Here is a 19,712-nt window from a genome sequence, read left to right as displayed (position 1 = left end):
AGCACGTCTCAAATTTTCTGATTCAGCATGCATAATAGGGTTATTTACTCATGGATACGGTCAAAACACACACTAACTTAAATAGTTGTTTTTTTTATTTCGATAAAAGTTATAAAAATTTCAAAATTATCATAATAAAAATTATACAGCCAATCACTTTTGTTTCCAATGTTTTGATGTAATTCTTTGTCTTAATGGTCAATATTTTTTTAAAAGAGTGTTATTACTAAAATATTTAAAAATCACTCTAGGTCTCGTCTATAGGTAATGTCACACGCTTGCATATGAGGCTGTTAGTTTCAAAGTCAGTAGCCTCCATTTTCTGCCATGTCAAGGTAATCGCAAAAAACCATTAAAATATCCTTTACGCAATTAAGGGCGGACATGCTCAACGTAGGTCGAAATGGAGCCTTTATTGTATTTTCAAAGCATGATCCTAGACATTCCTTAAACGTTGTAGATAATCGATTAATATATTTTTTTATTGTGAATATTTCACTATAATATTTTCAACATAAATTTTACTAATAGTTTTATAAATGCTTTTTAAAATTAATAAATATCAAAAATCTTAACACCACTGCACATGCATGTACTGAAATATGACTATAATCTAAAATATTAGAGCGAGAGGTTTAAAAGAATACTATTTTATGTAAGTAATAAAAATACTTTATGCAGTCATCAAATGTTTAAAATAAATATAAAGGATAATAAGGCTTCAAAATTATTTAAATAGATTATCTACAACGTTTAAAGAATGTCCAGGATCATGCATTGAAAATGCAATAAAAGCTCCATTTTGACCTACGCTGAGCATGTCCCCCCTTAAAATTAATACGAAATCAAGTTTAATCATAAAGTAAAATTAATAGCGAACAAATAATATAAATGACGTTGCAATCAACTTTCGGTTCAATCTTATTTATTTAACAAACATAGCAGGATAGAAAAGTACTTAGAGAATTAGAATCAAGAAGATATAAACAAAACATAGTTGAAGTGTTTGTAAAAAAATCCCTATCACTAATAATATAATCAATAAGCGTATAAATCGTCAAAACCCTAATAATATATCATTAAATAATAATCAATAATAATACTACATTCAAGATGTGTAAAATTGTCAATACCTATTGAGAAAACAATGGCAACGTATTGGGTCGGAAAAAATTACTAAAATGGAATAGTACAAAACTCAAATCCATTAGAATTTAAATTCAAATACCTTCGGTCGATAGTAGCAAATTATAAATGTTTTTTTTTTAATTAAAACAGTGCATAAGACCTGTGCATATTTCGGGTTTCATATTTATGGAAACCTATAAATATAAGATGTTATTTTAACCGCTGTCTGGATCAAAATCGATTTAAAATTAAAAAAAAATACTAATATATACGTATACAGATAAGTAATTGATGTATCAGAATAGATATGTCATCACTGGATATTTTTTCTCGGTAAATGACACCGGATCTAATCCGATAAAAAACCGGAATCACTCCCAAGCTCAAATATCGCAAAGCAATTTACATCTCTCCGAATAAATTGCTTTACAATGTATATCATCATAAGAAATCTATTCAAAACAGATGGATGACTTGCCAAAGAGATACCATATTAGCTCAATTGATTCTGGAACACTTCTTATCTGTTGACTGAGCGGTGATTTCGTCTTCTCGGCGTGTTTTTTTGTTATTATTAACATGACAACATGCCACAACACCCAATTACAGTACCCAGTGAAACACATCACAAAAATACACAGACTTTAGACAAACCCGGTATGAAAAGTGAAGTAGGTAAAGTAAAGTAAGTACCTTTAAAATTGGACTACAAGAGCCGTCAAAGCCGTGTGATGGATAATATTTACCTATATAGTAAAATTATTATTATTATTAACGATACTGAAATCAGATAATAAAGGTTAGCATCATATTATTATTGACCCATCCACATACGTAACATATATTTTTAGTGTAATACCCCGTTTACCTGTGCATGGATTTACTGCTAACAGTACGTATTATCGTGGCCATAATAAGAAAATGCATCTGTAAACATGTATAGAAAACGATGTAATCATAGACTATAGATACATCTAGACGCCACCCGTTGCATTGTTAAATGAAGCCGCGTGCCGTGCGTTTGGTTTGTGGGCGAGCGAACGCACTCGTCTACAAATGTTCGAGACCATAGACCATTTCGCTAGTGCTCGCCCAAAGTGCTCGCACTGGACGCTCAAAATTTAAATATAATTTTCTATTTTTTTACGTTATATAGTATTTTTATGCGATCAAAATGCAACCATTAGGTAAAAATATTCATAATTTAAGTTATTTTAAAGAAACACTAGGTCACTGATAATAAAATATATAATAATATACAAATAAATTATCACGGACATGTATCAACTTACCTATGAAACGTAATACCATCTTCATGCTTATCAGTACGGCTACCATATTTTAATACAACACACAGAACCATCTTTTCTACTTAATTAACTAAAAATATTTACCACTGATTTTATGTTTAACACAAAAAATAGCAATTTTAGCAACACGGTTATCGACGCTTAGTTATGCAATAAGCTAAGATTTGCCAGCTACATCGTAGCAAACCATCTCCCAGATCTGTTATCTTACTCTAGCGCGTGTCGCAGAGATTATAAGGGTACCGAATACTTTCTCATTCGCACTTATGCATCGTTTGGATGTTTATATTTTTTAAATATTTTTTTACATTTATTATTGTATTACTCCATAATTATATTGATACAAATGTACATCATTTGATTTAATTTTATGCGAGGTAATCAGGGAAAGAGGCGTATCAGTGTTATAAAACGGATACTCTATTAATCTGCAAGTTGCAAGATTGCATGCATGAACCAAAAAAGTTCGGATGCTTCTATATTTTCACGCGACAGTTGGGATTTCTTGGATATTTGCGCCTGCGCAGTAGAACGGTAGTAGCGAACCTGCCGGGGAAAAAACGAACTACATCGCGCAGAGACTCATTTTGAGGTTACCCGATTTTCATGACCTGTCAAATAGTACCATAAAATGACAACATCGTGTTTCGCTTACTCTTGAAGAATGAGATTGGCAAGACAATACACACAATTAGTGTAAGTAAATCCATGCACATTTACAGGTTCAATAATTACTTCCATCACCATTTCCTTACACGCTAGTGGCGTACGGTATATATATGCTGTAAATGCGGAGCATATTGAATACTCAATAAATAAAATTATAATATGTATATAATAATAGTAGGCATGTATTTATTTTTTAATCGTATGATAAATTTCACCAAATAATACTTCTTATATAGATGATATTGTGTACATTTGATCTATCACATTGAATTAAAAAAAAAAATGAATTTAATCAGTCTATTACGAGTACTACGAAGTCGCGAACTATCGCTTTTCAGCTATTAACATGCAGTTGTTGGAAATATATATTCCTAAATATGTATTCTTTTTAACAACATAAGTAGTCAAACAGTAGTGCAATAGTAAAAGTGAAATACTCACATAAACCATTATAACCTCACCGGGAGTCTCCGGATGGGAGCCCAGTGCTTTACACACTGGACCACGAGGGTCACCATATTAACCCAGACCCACCAAAGGCATTAAAACCAATAACAACCATTCTAGCTACTACGCTATAGTTGCACGTTTTTATTAATAATAAAATCATAATGGGCTTCTACAAAGTAGAGGTTTGTACCTATTAGCAGATTTTTTTTAGTTTTTACGAAAAATGTGTGTTAGCTACTTATTGAACCTATTAAGTACATACTCTGACTTCAAACAGAAATTGAAAAATTTAGAACTTGAGCCAGATCTTGGAGCCACTCGGCCATCATGGGCATATAACAGAACACGTTGCACGTTTAGAAACCTACTAATCGTAATGTAATTAATGCTTCAATTGAAATCTCATATTTTAAACCAGGCCACTTGAATTCTTACTTAGGTAGGTACTATATGCACAGTGTTTCCTTTAATATACTTACTAGCCTGTATTTATTCGCAGAATAATATTACTATCTTTTCGTGCTTAGAGCTAAATAACACAAGCACTAAACTCTACTTACATTAACAATCCTATTTAATCACAGATGGGTACCTTATGTTAATTCTTAGCTACGAGCTACCAATATTCTTAGTACATACATTTTACATACAGTAGACTTTTTGATGAACTTGATCCGGTACAATAATTCGTATTTTCTTCAGCATAAAATCATGTATAAGTACCTAGATTATTATAAAACAAATTGTATAGTATGGCATTCACATAAATTAAAAATAAAATCAGAGTCGACTTCTACGCTGAGTTAGAATCTTAATTTATTTTGACATACTATGTAATCAACCGATAATGTTTATTTTAAACTATTTTTTAAACCGACCCTAGTCATTATAAAAGTATGTATACCTCAGAGTAGTGATATATAGAGAGCGCCTGTTTTCCGGCAAAATGAATCCGTGTTTCTTGCGTATGACGCACAGTAGAACCTCAAGTGTATTATTATCAACTTAATTATGAAATGTAATACCATCGTGTTGCTTCTCACTACGGCTACCAAATTTAAACACAACTTAGTTAACAATATTTTAACCTAACTTTATATTTAACACAAAAACAATAAATTTCAGCAACTCGTGCTCGCAGTTTTTAAATGAATCAAATCAGTCAAATCCATATTTACCGGTTACGTTTACTGACAATATTTAATTCAGCCGTAGAAATTCTATCTTACTCTGACGCATAGAGATGAGATGTAAGCGTGCCGAATGCTTACTCACTCGCACTTATGGTTTGATTTTGTTCAGGCCTTAGTGTATACCAATACTTGAATTCAATGAAATTAATATAAATGTATATTTTAAAAATACCCATCTTTTAATAAAATTGAATATAAGCAAGATTTGAAAGTTAAGTATTTCTCATCACAGTGATTGTGTCAACAGAAAATAAATATACTCGTATTATGCGATTTTTTTTATAAATCAAAGTTTCAAAAAAATGTAAGTGTAATATTATTTCGGTAACATCAGCCTGAATCTATCCACTGCTATATAGAGGTCTTTTCGAGTTGATTACACTCCTCTCGGTCCTATGTGATTATATTATCCAGAGATTGATATTTATTTGAACTATGTGTCCAATTCATTCCCATTTGAGGTATTTAGCAAAAAATATTACTTTTCATTTCAGCGAAGCCTATCGTATAGTCGAACTTAACTGCTTGTCTGACAGGGTCTCGATAATCAAATCGAAAATGTATTAAACAATAATATATTTACTATGGCAATGATCATAAAAGTTTAGTATTTTAGTATAAGAAATCATTAGAAAATTTGGACTGACGCATATAAGTGGTAAAGTAAAAATAAAATATTAATTCCTTTTTATTTTAAGTTTTTTCCTCATTCATTAGAATCATTTTAGCTACCTGACTTTCGCCTTTCAGTATCTTCAAATACCATTCATATTTACCTGTGAAAAATAAGTACTCACTGCTACTATTAATACTAAACAGGGACCACAACATTACCCTACTGAGCGAGAAATTACATGCTATCTCGAGTGTGATAAACTTAAACATAATTTATGCAATAAGGTTTGTCACATAAATGTAACGCGCTTTCAATAATTGAAGCAAATCGGCGCGCTTTATTTTATTTGAGTTGTATGGCCTCACCGTTATAAACCATTTTACTTCAAAACCTCGGTCCATGACGATGGCATTTAGATTTCTATCTTATCAATCAATTTCTGTTCTGTGGTACTAAATTAATATATTGATAATTTGTGATTATACACTTTATATGAATTGAAAAAGTTTATATATATTATGTTTGTAGTTTTATCAGAAAATATTATAAATAAATAGATCACAGTTACAGATTGAATTTATATAGATCAGACACGAAGAATAATTAAAGAAAAATTCGAATTTTAAAAAATCCGTGTTACTATGATTGAATCAGAATCTCAATAAATTAATAACTGATGCTGAAGTGTTGTGTAGGGTCTAGCAAGAAATAAGGTTCGATTATCCAGTTAGCCAGAGAATGATTATACTATTTACTATGGTAACATTTACTTACCCAGCGGGGGATCTTCGCTCGACCACTCGGTATGCGATACTAATATAAATAGTAAAATCATATTTATTTATTTCATACATCATTCTCGCCGTAGGTACATTATTCCATCGTTACGTTTAAAATTGGATTTTAATTTATACATATGACAATAATCCTCCATAAGATACATGTGCTTACAAGCAGTTGCGAAGAGGCGATACTAAATGGTTATTGAACGTGTAGCTTGACTCGAAACGTATCTTTTAATTATGATAATAACGTACATTACCTACGTGGTTGCAGCCATGACTGCTATGGATCAGATCAGAACTTTTTTTTCATGTATTCAGTATGCACCCCGAAGATATAGACATTTTCATTGATATGCTGTGTATTTTGTTTTTCAAATTTTATTTTATCGTTTAACATTATTTATGTTTTTAATTTTCTTCTCTCTTCTAAGAGTCTGTATTTGCTATGTATTTTTATTTAACTTGTTTGATTAGAACCAGTACATCTCGTGATTTTTTATTGTGTCCATAATTTTTTGTTTTTAAATTAAATAAATACAAAACAGTAATAGTTGAAGGCAAAATGATGAGTATAGATAAACAATGTTGATATATTATACAAATCAATATATTATAATGAGAAAAAAATCGATGCGTATGGAATATAAGTTATTATTAATGTTTTATATAATTATATTATAATTATTACCACAAATAGTTCGTATGTATCGAAATAATCATGTGAAAACTAACGACATCTGTCAATGATGTCAAGTCGAATGTATCAAATTATTGTCCAGCACAGTTTTTTCTTCTTCACTAAATTTAATAAGACAAAAACGGTCCTGATCATTATTAAAATATGTGGAATAAGTATATTATACTTTTATATTATTGTGTTTCATTTTATTTAATATAATGTCTTCCAACCGAGAATATTAAAAAGCTTTAGAAACTAAATTTTGATGACGAACATAACCATAAAATTATAAGTAGGTACCTAATAATAAGACTGCGATCCTTTAATGAATTCACATTTTATAACCTTTTTTACTTTACAAATAATATTTTTCATTTGAATATTTCAGAAACAATAAAAAGAAAATTATCTCAAAGTGCAAAATTCTTACTTTCCGTTAGGTGTCTCTGGTAGACTGAGTATTCACTTGAACGTTATATATTATAATTTGCACGTAAACACAAACATTAAATAATTGAGTACACGGTTGTAAATTCTGTGACAGTTGATATTTTAAATTGGAGGTGGTCTGGTGCTTCAGACACAAAACATTTTTCTAAAGAAACATTCATGCTATCGATTGATCACTTTTAATAAATTCTGAATTTAATAAAAATCTTACAACTTCATATTATTATTATGGTACGTGACACTGACGAATGGCATAAAAATAATCCATAATCCATGACGATGATGTTTTTATAATGGATTACATTGTAAATATATATTAATCTTAATTCAAAGTATAATATGGTTATAATAATTATTGAAGTACCAATTTATTTAATGACCATTGGTTACTTTTAGTTCAACATCTTCATATGTTTGACTCTTTGGACTTTTTTTCTGTTCTTAATGATAATAAACCTTGTTTCATATATTTAATCAAATGCAATGATATTACGATCAACCCTCATAGTCCAGTGCGTAAAGCGTTGCTTTATAAATTTATGGTTTTTATATAACAAATTAAATGTATTTTACGTGACAATAAGCGAATACTGAATAGTACCCCCTAAACCATGTAACAAGATACACGCATTCTAATTTGTGCTTCACAATAAACAGCTAATCGTAGTCTAGTGCGAAAGATTATATCTTTTCATCCGGGGGCTCCGGGTTCGAGTACCGTGAGGTCATAATATTTATGTGATTTTCTCAAAGCCTAGGTGTTGTGATTTTTTCACTTATATTACTAATTACACCACTGTTTCACGACACTTATGTCATTGGGCCTGATGACCTGTTATATTGTTAAGAATAAATATGTATATATTATATTGTGTTATATATATATAAATTACATATCAATACAAGGATGGAGGTAGGTTATTAAAATCCGCCATTAATAGTGCATACTAAACTTTGTTAGTCATACATATTTGTTTTCATTGAACTAAAACTACAATATACAGATCGTATTGATTAGTTTTTAAAATTAATTAAAACCTGCGTAGACCAAGCCATTATTAGATAATAGTAAAAAAAACTACTCGTCTATCTATAAAATATCTAAAACAATGGATTAAATCATACATAATATTGGATATTTTATACATAGAATAATATTTTTTTATCTATTATAGTTTGGTTAGGCAGGGCTTAATGACTTTAAAACCTGAACCAACAATATGTGTAATATGTATTTTTAATACAATAAATATTAATGAAAAAGTGTGCACAATTTTGTCGTATCGCCCAAAGTATACGAAAACTATTATGGTTTGGTTAGGCAGGGTTTAAGTGAATTTTAAAAACTAACCAGCACCATCTGTTAATTGTAGTATTAGTTCATTAAAATCAAACACGTATGACTAACATATTTATAGCGCATATTAACAGCCTACCTCCACCCTTCGCCACTGTGTCAAAACGTCGGTGATTGTTTTTCTTTTAATTATTTTTTTCTCTTATATTACTAATTATACCACTGTTTCACTACACTTATGTCATTGGGCCTCATGGCCTTTTATAGTATTAAAAAGAATATATTATAATATATGTAACATATAAATATTTACTATAAATAAACATAAAAATCTTCTAATATATTAAAATTAAAGTATTGTTATTCCATTATTATAAAATATTTTTTAATTATAGTTATTCTGCGAGAGGTTTTTTTTATCAAAAAATAATATTTTAAAAAATATCACAATATTACTTTGCATTGTATTCCTGTCAATTACCAACCTGCACGCGAAATGTAAATGGCACAGTTTTTGTGCCGATAGAATCCTCCAAAAATAGACAAATCGCCTTCAAATTTAGACCAAAAAATAAATCATCCGAATGACATACGTTTTCATTGTGTCGAAATAATGTTATCTTCCTTTTTTATATGAGACGAATTTTCGAGGTCACCCATTTTTTGTCGATCGTCAAATAAACTTTTTACCATCGCATGCTGTGTTTTTCTACTTAACTCACGTCGTAATATACTCGATTTCTCAAGTACCTGCGCTAAAATGAAGTGACATAATATAATATATTATATTAGTCATATGAAAATGTTTTTATATAGATAGACGAATATTGTTGTACTTATACGTTAAACTTTTGTACGAATACGGTTTATATTTATTATATTAGTACTAAACCGTTGACGGATATGTAATTTCAATTCTACGATTACAGAATTTGAGAAAATAAATTAAACTCTTTCGATGTATGTATTTGCTTTTTGTAACTTTCTACCGTATATAAGAAGAATAACACACCACATCTGTAGTTAGTGTGTTAGGATTATATTCATGTTTATGTTTTTTTTTTTGAATCAATAAGAACGTTCTCTGTTAAGATTTTCTCTCAGTTTGAAATTGAAAATTTCTTCTATAATACCATATTATTGATTCATTAAATAAAATATAAAAAAATATAGTACTTGTTCCACTTTTATTATTAAAAGTGGAATAAGTACTAAAAAAATGCGTTTCATTAAATTAATCAATAATACAATGCAGTTCCACCATGAATTGACAGTTAACACAATAAAAGGAATTAATACCATATTTTTTATTATATTATTTTTAATTAGTGAACTGTAGGTTACACAATTATCACAATATGTATTTATATAGTTATCTAAATGTATATAAAATAATACTGTTTATTCGAATATTGTAAGCCATTTATGCAACATATTCATAGATTTTTTTCTGGATCAAACACATATTGCAAAAATAATATTATCGTCACTGTACAGGCCAGTGAAGTGATATTTTGATGGCAATGGACTTATTGCAAACTCTTACACGAACTGGCTAAGTATCATAAATCCCATAAAATATTTCAAAACTATTTTTAAGCCATTTGTAACTTGACAAAAAATATTCCAGCCTAATGCTGTAACCTTCTAAATGTAAGCCACTAGTGTGAATAAAAGGAAAATCAATAAAGTAAATTATTTATTTGCAATAAAATAATATATATAAAATATTAAATAAATAGTAAAGTAAATCCAATGCCCTGAGTTTTTCACTTTCCGAACAATTTGATATTTGAGGGTTACGACAATTGGCTTGGACAGTGACGTTATGTGATTTTGTTGTCAGATGCGTGAATTGAGGGCACACTAATCATTTTAGAGATAGGCACCCTACTATCGGCACCACTTCACATCTTAATATATTATCGATTCCTCGTTTAATTAAATAAATATTATATCAAATTATATAAAAGAACAATAAATTCTTCAAAAAATTCTTTGTGGATTATAAAATATAAAAGGAAAATAAGGGCAAAAAATAAGTAAAAAATAAATTTATTTTTGAATTTAATTTTATGTCAGATTCATCATAATATAATAATTTCTCCAAAAACTTACTAATTTAATGTGTGGAAATAAATATATCTTAATACGTCATATAATAAATTATGTACAATGTTTAAATTAGTTTTTAATTAAATTATTTTTGAAAAATACGTTCAACAAAGCTTTTCTACTTGCTGTACCAAGTTTTCATAAAAATACTGGCGTAAAGGAAAAACCTTGTCGAACATAAGTACCTACATAAATATAATATAAGTTATATAGGAAATTTGTATTCTATAATTCTATTCTTTAAATATATTAATTATATGAAAAATAAATAAATTACTCGCTGACTCTTGTCGCTAACCTTGTCATAAATATAGGTACGAAATAAGACATATTATTTTACAATGTACAAGTTTATAACATTGCTTAACATTATATTAAATCTAAATTAGGTAAATCCTTCACATAACTTCCATGATCTCTTAAAATTTACCAATAAACCTTGCTCTGTATATAACATATAAAAATAATACTTGTATATTACTTTTTTTCAAATTTTTGTTTCATTTTAATGTTTTTTGTTTATCAAACCATTACACAAATGAAATATGTACTTTTCAATAGAAACCTTAAAAACCTTAGAGTTTTAGATGTGTTTTATATAAAAAAAAAAATCATTATAATTTTTAATAGTCAGTAATTAAGCATATATATTAAACAGTAAATAGTATTTAGCAAGTCGTTAACAAAATAAATGTCTTTAGTTTATAAGGCAAGTAGGTAAATAGTACGTAAGTATTAATGTACCTATCTAAGTTTCGATAGTTTGGGCAGGAAACAAGAACGAGTAAGAAAAGCGCCGAGTGATACAAGGCAATACGACAGGCGTAATCTAAACGCTGTTGGTGATTGTGATCATAGACAATAGATACATTATCTGCCTACTTGCTGCGTTGGGTAAAAACCTAACATGCGCACTTTAACTGGTAACACTTAAGTAAGAATATTATTATTCTTGTGTGTAATTTAATTCAAAAAATGATAACTACCAGTTTCTAAGCATTACATATATTTAAATAGTGTGTGATTCAAATAACTATTTAATTCATCATCATTTTCGAACACGTATAATAATAAATTCTAAATTTATTTATTAGATGCAATTGAAAAATCAATAAATATTCTAATCTGATAACGTATTAAATAGTTATTAAAAATGCCCAATACATAACAAAGTGTATCATTTTAATGCAAATAAGCGACAGCTGTAGTATTTTATAAACTAATTTTTAAATAGAATATTATTTTAAGCTAAAAAATATTTTTTTTGAAACTGTTAATTTACAATACTATGCGATAGGTATTGTAAATTAACAGGTGCTCTTAGTTAAAACAGATGATAGTATTAATTAAATAATGGTTATAATATTATCCTTCCTACTACTAGTTAAAATATTCACTTCAAGTCTTTTAACCAAAGTACAAAAATCTGTTATATCGTAAGTCAAATATTTTTAAATATATAAAAACGAGCACATAGTGCGCATGGTTTTTTGTATATATATTTATACGTTCCTAAAAAAATAATACTTATAATGCTTGAAAAAAAATATACTGAACACCATATTATACGTATAATGATTTCGTTCATTCTTTGGATGAATATTTCTCTTCCATTGACGAAATAGTATCCATGATCCTTTGAAATGTCGTTCCTGTGAGTCCACTGAGCCATCCTGGAGCAGGAGTAGCGGTAGTCGAGTCGGCCTGTGGTGCATCTCCTTCCAACGATCTGCCGAAGAAGTAGTCGTCGTATGTGGTGTCGTAATCTGGTTGGATTGGGTTGAACTTTGCATAGTAAACGGCAGCGAGGGCCGAATATAGCAGGACTCCGGCCGTGAAGAGCTGAAAGAATAATTTAAGAAATATATTAAAACCAGCATTAGATTATTTTTACTAATATATATGAACATTCGCTTCTGTTTTTTCTTTTGTATAGACAAATACACTGATAATATACTGACATCTATATTTCACGATTTAAAAATATACTCAACACAAATAAACATTTATTTGGAATAAGATTTATTATTTTTCACAATGCATTTGATTTATAAAAAAAGTATTATTATTTATTATAATAAATAGATTAAATTAAGGTAATAATTAACTTTACGTGTGTGTGTTAGTGTAGCCTTCAATCACAGAATGGAGGTTATACTAACATGCCTTTAACAATAGTAGCGACCCTGCCGATAACAAAATGAACTACACCACGCAGAGACTCATTTTGAGGTTAACAAATTTTCACGACATGTCAAATAATACCATAAAATGACAACTCTTGAAAAATGAGAATAGCGAGACAGTCAGCACTTTAACGTGTAAACAGTTATTATCGCGATAGTTTAAAATACACACTATTGGTGCAAATAAATCCATGCACGTGGACAGGCGCTAATAAGTTGGTATATTTACGAACGGTTTTAATGAGATAATTAATCCATCTCATTTTCCCATAAAAATAATGTTCAAGCCAGAAGTCAGTAATACTTGTCCACAGATCGGTAATAATATATTATTTAATAGAGATATCAAATTAAATCACGGTCTTCTAATATTTTGAATGTGCTTTAACCCATTCCAGATAGAATTAAATTTTCAGGATCACTTAAAAAGGCACACTGATTACTAAAATTGATATAACTCATGTATTATTCGTTCAATTCAAATAAATCTTTTAAATATTTATAGGTTTTGAATTTTTCTATTAAATATTTACATTCTAAGTAAACTTTGTGTATAAGTGGAATGAAAAAAACATGTCAAATATAGTTTTTTGGGTTTTTTTAGCCTTTTTTTATACAAAATGACATGGATAAAAAGTCCATGATAGAAGTAAATAATAAAAGGAGAATATACTAAAACTGGAGCTAAATATAATACTCTTCAAGATATTTAGAAGATGGAGGGCCATTTTATGTTTTTTACTGTCTCAAACACCTCATACCTAGCGAACTGATCATTATTTTGATAAATTTAAATAAAAATAGATTTTATAAATCAAATATTTGTTGAAAAATATATAGGACTGTATATAACTAACATCATAAAATTATAGCTACATATATTATTAAGTAATTTCAACTTTTTCAACAAAAATCAAAATATGATTAATTTTTTTTGATTTTCATCGTGTCCTGCATCCTGTAACACCGGCGCCAAATTGGCGCCGATAGGGCGCGATGGGCGACTATATTTTACCATTTACATGTATATATTATTTATTACTTACAATCTTTTTCACTACAAGAGATTTATGTGAATAACTCTAAATCCAAGTTTATAAGATAACTGACTTTACAACTAGAACGATTATTTAATATTGTGATAACATTTGCGTAAATGCAATAAAATCTCACATATTCAATTTACGTTAAATATTTTATTGTTATACATTTCAGCACGCACGCAAGACATTACTTTTAAATATCGTGAAAACTGTTTGGGTTCTAAGATTGTAATCTTTAACGACCATTTTCATTGCTAAAGTGCACATTACATAAGAGACCGTACTCTACAATTATTTTGTTATTAATTTACATATATCTGCAACAAAAATACATTCACTGCATGTTTCAACTTCATAAATAATATTTTTCAGTAGAGTAGAATAATCTAAATTAGATTTTATAATACATTTTTTTTTTTAAATATAATGTATTTTGAATCGATATTACATATACAATAATTTAATTATCAACATAATAAACAAAATACCCAGATCATATTTGTATATTAAAATAGGTATACATGGTAAATAACAATTAAAACAAAACAATACACGTGAAATTTTTGATTTAAAAACCAGTTGGCATTTAGTAAAAACTTAGTAAAAAAAACTGTTAAATACCTTAGTATTATTATTATTTATGTATAAATCGATTTTATATCAATTGATAATGTCCGCTTGAACCCAGTCCTGATTTCGTGGATTATTTACTAATTGGTATGTTTTATTTTATTCAATATTTAGATAAACCTGCAATCAGGACATCTGTTTAATATAGCTACTACTACTTCAATAATAACCAGTACGCATAATACCTACTTGTAAGCATATTAAATTAGTTTTGACTAAATCTTAAATATTATTTTTTATCAATAAATATTAGGGAAATTCAAAAAAATGAAGGATTAAATTTTTTTAAAACAATATCCTTAGTTTCAAACAATACTTAGTTTTAAAGTTAGTTACTTCTAGGAATATGTTTTTTTTTAATATTTGTTTTATTAATTAAAATACTTGTATAGTATAGCTTCTTCCGTTAATAAATTGAAAATTAGTCGCAAAGTCGGTAACATTTATTTACCGATATTAATGGATATGAAAATATAGTTTTCTAATATAATTGAAATGTATTTTATATTATTTTAATCGCATTTACAATCAATTTATAACTTGGAATACATATTTATGGAGATAACTGAATTTATAAGTTTAACTGATGTGACGGATAAGCAATTTGTCTCCTATTATAGTATAAATTTATTTTAAGTTACTATAGCGATTATAAAATATATGTTTTTTACGGGCAGCCTTTGGTCGATTCGTCCCTCTGGCAAAGGGCTGGCAGTGAAAACTCACGTAAAAGCATTAAACATTAGCGCGAAAGCCGCGGAACAGAGTGCGCCGGCTGGGAAATCGTAAAATTTTACGATTATTGTCGTCCTGCGAAGGACCGCGCGGGAGATGTTCACATTATTATCCCTTCCTATCACGCCGACATCATCTACGCTCTCGAGCCTGTAGTTCGCGGTTCATCGTCTACCAATCGCTACCTGGTACAACCTCTTCAACACCTTTTAACCCTAGACAAATTTACTGCAATTTAATTAGTTATATCTGGTAACTGAGCTTTCACACTGAGATAATTGATTAACTCAGCTTAATTATATTTAAACCTTTTATATAAGTATACATTATATTAAGACGATACATCAGTGAAACGGCAAATAATTTTCAACTATAGGCGCGACGAAATTTTGGACGCTCTGGCATTCGGAGAGAGAACGTCAAGCTGGGAACACGTCAATTTGTTTCGTGATGGCGACGGGGGTATTAATTCTTAAATCGTGTAAAGATGACTAAAAACATCACCCATTTACTTGAAAAAGAAAACATGTCAATGAATATATTATTATTGTTATTAATAGAACAATAAACAGAACATTAAATGGACGCATGTTGGATTTATATGACAAATTATATTTCGTTCGGCATGCGTCATTTGCACCCGCAATCCGCGCATCGCCTAGCCACGATCTTTTTAGACCATGCCTCAACTGAGGTATAGCCTTAATATTTCCATATAAGTATATTTATTATATACCTAGCTTTACATAAATTTTTATGTGTTAAAAAGTATTAGGTATAGAAAATAACTGTACCAACCGGGAATAAGTAAGTAAGTTTTGTTTTCACACTTTCATAAATCATAACTTCTAAATTAAATAAGTTATTAATTATGTATCAAAATAGGGAAAATATAACTAAATTATAAAATTATTTTGTTATAGTTTGTTTGTATAATTAAATAAATAGATTATTGTATAATCTCCTATATATTATTATCCTAAGAAATTTTGGAAAACGCACTAACAGCTCATTTGAGCGACATTTTATTGTTATTTTTACATCTTCACTTCAAAATGTGCGCTACCGATTCATCCACCGATTGAATTGAACACATTTCAAAAATTTTCCATGATTTTACATGTACGTGACGTTTATATCCGATATTTTCTTACACACCGTATACAATCGCCATATTTACTGTTTACGCCTCACAGAATGACGTCTTCGTCGCTTAAGACCTTCTAATCCTTTATTTGACAAACGAATTCGATTATTTTTATTCAAATATCGTAATGTAGGCATTGACGCACTTTTTTCCGATGAAAAAACCATAATCTTGGTACAATTCACTACGTATAATATCTTTTAACAGCAGCGTGCGCCACTGTCCGCCATTTCATAGATAACATGATATTCCAAATTTGATTTTTTTAAATACTTCTTTGTGGCTGTTACGCACTTTTTTTATTGGATAATTACCTAGGCTACTAATTTTCATAGATCACAATATAGTCATATTAAACTAACAAAGTTGCCATTGCAAACAATGAAAGAAATTAATACGAATTGTTATAGTTATCAAAATGAGTCATATTGTATAATATCTACCTATTTTTATCGTCCCTATCATCATCAATCTTGACCTATCCACTGCTGGATGAAGGCCTACTCAGCGTTATTCGACTCCTTACTTACACATGAATTGTTATATTTATCAAAATCAGTGATATTATATTATTATCTATTTATCTATATATAATGCCATTATTATCACGAGCCTCAATAAACCCACTGCTGGATGAAGGCCTCTCTACGTTGATTGTATTCTTGACCGTATTGAATTTCTAATGTTATTTATCTACATGTTCATATCGTCATCATAATCATCATCATCATCAACCAGGATCAATCCACTGCTGGATGAAGAGTTCCGCAACCTGATTCTACTACTATTGGTTTAACGAATTTGTGATATTATACATATTTCTATCCATCTTATCATCCTTGAACCAATCCACTGCTGGATAATGGCCTCCCTAGCCCGAATCTACTCCTTTCTATCGTATGAATTGCTGTATTTATCAAAATCGGTGATATTATATTTATCTACATATTCATATTGTCATCATCATCATCATCAACCAGGATCAATCCACTGCTTAATAAAGACCTACCTAGCCTTATTTTACTCCGTTCTTTCATATGAATCCATATATTTATAAAAATCGGTGATATTATATTTATCTGCATATTCATATCAAAATCATCATCATCATCAACCATGATTAATCCACTGCTTAATAAAGACTTCCCTAGCCTGATTCTACTCCTTTCTGTCATATGAATTTCTGTATTTATCAAAATCGGTGATATAATATTTATCTACATATTCATATCGTCATTATCATTATCATCATCATCGACCTGAACTAATCCACTGCTTAATAAAGACCTCCCTAACCTGATTCTACTCCTTTCTGTCATATGAATTGCTTTATTTATCAAAATCGGTGATATTATATTAATCTACATATTCATATCGTCATCATCATCATTATCGACTTGAACCAATCCACTGCTTAATAAAGACCTCCCTAGCCTGATTCTACTCCTTTCTGTCATATGAATTGCTGTAGTTATCAAAATCTGTGATATTATATTTATCTACATATTCATATCGTCATTATCATCATCGTCATTATCATCATCGTCATCATCGACCTGAACCAATCCACTGCTTAATAAAGACCTCGCTAGCCTGATTCTACTCCTTTCTGTCATATGAATTTCTGTATTTATCAAAATCGGTGATATTATATTTATATACATATTCATATCGTCATCATCATCATCATCGACCTGAACCAATCGACTGCTTAATAAAGACCTTCTTAGCCTGATTCTACTCCTTTCTGTGATATGAATTTCTGTATTTATCAAAATCGGTGATATTACATTTATCTACATATTCATATCGTGATCATCATCAACCAGGATCAATCCACTGCTGGATGAAGGGTTCCGCAACCTGATTCTACTACTATTTTATACCTATTTTTATCGTCCTTATCATCATTGACCTAAACCCATCTACTGCTGGATAAAGGCCTCCCATGCCTGATTATACTCTTTTCTGTCATTTTAATTGCTGTATTTATCAAAATCGGTGATATTATTTTATATCTCTTTATATTTCCATTATCATTATGAGCCTGAATCAATCCACCGGTGGATGAAGGCCTCTCTAAGTTGTTTGAATTTCTGTCGGTCATATAAATTGCTGTATTTATCAAAATTGCTGATATTATATTTACCCATTCATAATATCGTCATTATCATCATCAACCAAGATTAATCCACTGCTGGATGAAGGTTATCCCAACCTAATTCTACTCTTCTTGTTCAAATAAATTGATATATTTTTTTAAATTTGTGATTTTCTATACCTACCTATTTATATCGTCATTATCGTCATCAACCTGTATCAATCCACTGCTGGATGAAGGCCTCTTTAAGCTGATTCCACATCTTTAGGTCTTATAAATTCCTATTCTTATCAGATATATAATATGTATTGCTTCATTATTTATCAACATTTGTCTCGATATGAATGTCCCGCACCGGGAAACTATATTGTTTAAGGTTAATTTTTAATTCAAATTTTGTTTTTTTTAAATATTATTCTAAGGCTGCAAGCATTTATTTTTTATAGACAATGAAACAAAATAATGTTTAAATTCATTTTTTACACTGCTAACCTTCTTCTATTATCTCAATGGGACCCGAAAGAGAATAATATCACGTTATATTGGATCGCTATTTATGATAATCACATAATATATTGCTTTATATTCCAATGATTGAGATGTATAATTGTTTATCATATTAACTGCACATACTTACACATAATATATTGTATTAAAATTAAAATGTCAGTGGTAGCCCATCCCGAAGGAGAAAATATGGCGCCATCTATGCATACTTCACAATTATATTAAAATCCAACACCGCCAAGCCGTCTGCAAGACCTAGCAAGACAGACTGGCGACCGCCAGCTGGCTCAGCTAGTTAAATATAAATTAACAAAGCTTAAATCGTTCCCTTGAAAAATTCCTTGTCATGTTACGTAGTTACCTACTTATTCCCGGTTGGTACAAATATAGTGGTTTTGAAAAGGTCGACTATACTACTGTTTCAAAAATGGGTTTATAGCCTGAAATAGTTGCCAACGTTAATGAGTCAATTAAAGTAGAATTAACAAAAATAACTTTGTTTCAAAACCATTACAATGAAATTCTACGATGTAAATGCCAGTTGAGTTAATATACATGAGATATAAATAGTAATGAAATTAATTAAATAACTCAAAGTTAGCTGAATATATTTGATTAATTAAAATAAAACTCAGTGCCCACGAAATTTAAAAATGAGTAGGGTTGTGCGG

Source organism: Rhyacophila brunnea, unplaced genomic scaffold (genome assembly GCF_057557595.1).
Source record: "Rhyacophila brunnea isolate RB1 unplaced genomic scaffold, BYU_Rbru_1.0 scaffold_2, whole genome shotgun sequence".
NCBI lineage: Eukaryota > Metazoa > Arthropoda > Insecta > Trichoptera > Rhyacophilidae > Rhyacophila > Rhyacophila brunnea.
This window is presented reverse-complemented; position numbering follows the sequence as displayed.